Source organism: Delphinus delphis, chromosome 10 (assembly GCF_949987515.2).
Source record: "Delphinus delphis chromosome 10, mDelDel1.2, whole genome shotgun sequence".
NCBI classification, from domain to species: Eukaryota; Metazoa; Chordata; class Mammalia; order Artiodactyla; family Delphinidae; genus Delphinus; species Delphinus delphis.
Window position 1 is genome coordinate 22,197,749 of NC_082692.2, and position 4,132 is coordinate 22,201,880.

At 41.8% G+C, this 4,132-nt stretch overlaps 1 non-coding gene across 1 annotated transcript; it reads right to left on the bottom strand.

Moving 5' to 3' along the window:
- Positions 1-211: 211 nt before the first annotated feature.
- On the bottom strand, positions 212-318 carry TRNAL-CAA (transfer RNA leucine (anticodon CAA)). The gene is made up of 2 exons: positions 281-318; positions 212-257 (listed from the first exon to the last, which is right to left on the bottom strand). It is a non-coding gene; the product is annotated as a tRNA-Leu (tRNA).
- Between the last annotated feature and the right edge of the window lie 3,814 nt (positions 319-4,132).

Genomic DNA, 4,132 nt, shown 5'->3' on the forward strand with positions numbered 1-4,132 from the left:
TTGTAGTACTCTCCGGTCTTTATTAAGCGTTTTCGCTCCAAATAGCGTGGCTTCCAAAAAATATCGCGATGCTTCAGCTTTTAATATTTTTGGCGTTAACAGTCCCTGTGAGAAATTTTTGAAAGTCAGTTTTTAACACAGTGAGTTGATAAATTGCTTACACATATTGCTCTTGTCAGTATTGGAAATTAGGGGAAGGGAAAAAAGAGTGTGTCAGAAGTGGGATTCGAACCCACGCCTCCATACGGAGACCAGAATCCCCAACGTAGGGAAGCTTTACCTTGAGTCTGGCGCCTTAGACCACTCGGCCATCCTGACACCCTACGAAAGCGGCGAGATTTTCCATTGAAATAGACGCAAGGAGCAGCGCCTCTGTGACGTACACTCCAGAGAAGGGTTTACGTCCGAGTCGCCGGCTAACGCTCCGAGAATAAAAGGCCACCTGTGGACTGAAAAGGAAGACAGCTCATATTTCGGGAGTGAAGGGAAAAAAGAACATCATTTAGCTCAGGTCGCTTGGTGGGTTCTCCAGCCTCTAATCTTCACCGAAATGTTGAGCGTAGTTAGCCTCGCCCTAGGCTTGCTTTCTTTTGAAGACAGTGAGGAACATCACCAAAAATGTAGCAAAAGACCCCGATTCTAGGGCATGAACCATTTTATCTTCTCTATTAGGTTCCTTTTCGTCCCCAGATCTGCCTTGCCACTCGAGAAGTGTTTGTTTTGGGCTCCGAAAGTGACAGCCGAGGAACAGCCTGAGAAAATCCTTGTAGGGCGCGACAGCTCCCGCCGGTGTAGACTTGACAAAGCCAGTTTCTGCCCCAAGGGATTGACCTGTCCCAAGTCCAGAGAAACTCTGGGAGCGACACGCTTGCTTCCTGACCTTCCTGGTCACTCACAGATATTCCGGAGTGAAAGTCTCCATGGCGTCCATTGCCAGGTCGTGAATAAAATGGCGATTTTTAAGGGGGATAGCGGGGGGAAAATGAGGGACGTGCCACATCTCCTGACTCAGACTTTTCCAGCTTTCTCAGCTTTGTGCAAAGTAATCTGAGCTCTGAGTCTGAAAGGTCACATATTTTAATGAAATCCTGAGACTAAAAAATAAGAAATCATTCCTCCAACTAGATTGAGAGTCCTTAGGGGTCAGGGAAACTGCGAAAATAACCTTTGTAGGCCCAGTGCCTGCCCAGGACCGTGCCTGGCATACATGGTAGGAACTCAACAAGTATATTTGACTCACTTGTTTCAACTGCTGTGTTTGGGCTGTGAAGTTCAGACAGTAGAAACATAGATTTGGGAATTTTAAGTAGATTTTGTCCCGATAGGTTACCTTTTGTATTTATTGATACACAAAGGTTTTCCTTTTTCTTTATGTATGGCAAACGTTAGTTCTGTTTTCTGCATAAAGAGAAATAGTTTTAATTTCGGTAGAACCTGAGATTTCTAGACTCCCTTGGTTTCATATGCTATTTTTGATAGAGAAAATGGGGAGTGAGAAGTATAGGGGAAAATAGTTTCCTAATTTCCCTCCCCTCAAGATTTGAGATTTGCTCTGTTTTCTTTCATAAGCTATAATTGTCCCGCAAGTGATTCCCGACGAAGCGACTGTAACTTCTTAAAAATTTATAATTTTTTAAATTGCAAAGTACTGCAATTATCCCATATCGAATGGATATTGTTGAACATACGATTATTTTTTTTTATTTTCATGAGACATACTCTAAAGAACATCCTTGCATAAATATTTTCAAATATCCATAATTATTTCTAGAAGTGGAATCACTAGATCAGTTTATCCAGTTTTTAAAAATTATTTGTTTTTTCAATTTTGGTAAGTGCAGTTTATTTTTGGCTGCACTGGGTCTTTGTTGTTGCGTCGGGGGGGGGGCTACTCTTGGTGGTGCGCAGACTTCCTATTGCGGTGTTTCCTCTTGTTGCGGAGCACGGGCTCTAGGCACTCCGGCTTCAGTAGTCGCAGCACGCAGGCTGAGTAGTTGTAGCTCGTGGGCTCTATCTAGAGCGCAGGCTCAGTACTTGTGGTGGGCATATGGGATCTTCCCGAACTAGGGCTCGAACCTGTGTATCCTTGAATTAGCAGACAGATTCTTAACCATTGCGCACCAGGGAAGTCCCAAATAACAGGCTTTAATTTCCAACCTTGAAATGAATCTCTTGACTGTTTTATGTGGAACTGTACCTGGGGCAATACTGTCATATTCATGTATTGTTTGCACAATATGAAATCTAAGCTACTTTGTTAATATCCTAGCAAAGTCACTTCCCCTAGAATAATTTACACTGGTTTGGTTGAGCTTTCTCATTATTCTTCACAAAGACCTCACATAGAAATTACTCAGCCATAAAATGGAATATTACTCAGCCATAAAAAGAAACGAAATTGAGTAATTTGTAGTGAGGTGGATGGACCTAGAGTCTGTCATATAGAGTGAAGTGAGTCAGAAAGAGAAAAACAAATACCATATGCTAACACATATATATGGAATCTGAAAAAAAAACACCAAAAAATGGTTCTGAAGAACCTAGGGGCAGGACAGGAATAAAGACGCAGATGTAGAGAATGGACTTGAGGACACGGGGAGGGGAAAGGGTAAGCTGGGACGAAGTGAGAGGGTGGCATGGACATATATACACTACCAAATGTAAAATAGATAGCTAGTGGGAAGCAGCCACATAGCACAGGGAGATCAGCTCGGTGCTTTGTGACCTAGAGGGGTGGGATAGGAAGGGTGGGAGGGAGACGCAAGAGGGAGGGGATATGGGGATATATGTATATGTATAGCTGATTCACTTTGTTATACAGCAGAAACTAACACACCATTGTAAAGCAGTTATAATCCAATAAAGATGTTTAAAAAAATTAAACAAATGGATTGTCAAAAGAAAAACAAACTACTGGGTTAAAGGAGGTTCAGGGGTGTAGTGATTTAATTACATGATCAGTCAAAATTTATTGCAGGACCAAGTTACTAGGTACCAGCCTCTCAGCCTCAAGAAAAAGCACACTGAAGAAGAAATTAGACCTAAGTGTTCAGCTTCTTCCCACTACCGTGGTCCACAATGAAGTCTCCTACAGCACATAATGTTTTACTTATCCGCAAATGGTCTTTTGTCGATCTCCACTTTTTCATGTTATTTTTTCTCCCCTTAATTGACTTTATTAACTTTTCCAAGGACAGGGTCATGTTCTCTTGTATTCTCAATAGTCAAGTTCAGCCGGGGCACAATTAACACTGGTTAATTGTGTATTTGAATCAAAGAATCATTGTCTCGCATTTGTGAAGAAGCAATCCACCCACCATTGGTACACTAAGCTTTCAAGTTATTATTTTGCTGAGAGATGTGTGACTTCCATCCATACTTCGGTCAGGATCACAGATAACTGAAGGTATTAACAAATGGATCTATTTACTATATGCTAGCTTTGCTCTTAATTTCTTAGTGCTTTTAAGTGTTGCCTTTGTCATGTGTATTCTCTCATCTTCTCAACTGCATATCCTGGATGGAAGGGGCCATGCCCAGTTCCCTTTCATTCTCTGAACCTGTCCCTTCTAGGCCTTGTCTGCTCTTGGGGTAGATGCTCTTCTGTACCTGCTGGGTCAGTATCAGAAAAAACTAGAGCAGCTGAAGACAAACACAGTTTTCCCGGGGCCGCAAAAGAACAAAAGAATGAGCTGTTGAAGGCCTAATGTGTAATTAACAACTTCAAATGTTCTGAGGAAAGAACCAGAGAGGAGCCAAAGAACGCTACTGGGCCCATGTTTGCCTAAAGGGGTCCATATTGTGACTATACGAATTCAAATGCTTACCTTTCTGCAGATGAGTAAATTTAGAATCATTTACAAGGTTCATTTAACTTCATTCAAAATGGCAGGTTAAAAAAATTGTTTTTAATAACTCTAAACCCACCACCCAAAAGAATGAGATGATAAACAGTACGAAACATGTCCACACACATCCTCCTCCTCTATCCCATCCTCCCACACACCCCATTGGTAACCACAGTCCTTTTATTCATATTATAAGAAGGGTATCGTAAGGTAGAGTTTTCTGTTTTTGTTTTTGTTTTTTTTTGCTGTACGCGGGCCTCTCACTGTTGTGGCCTCTCCCGTTG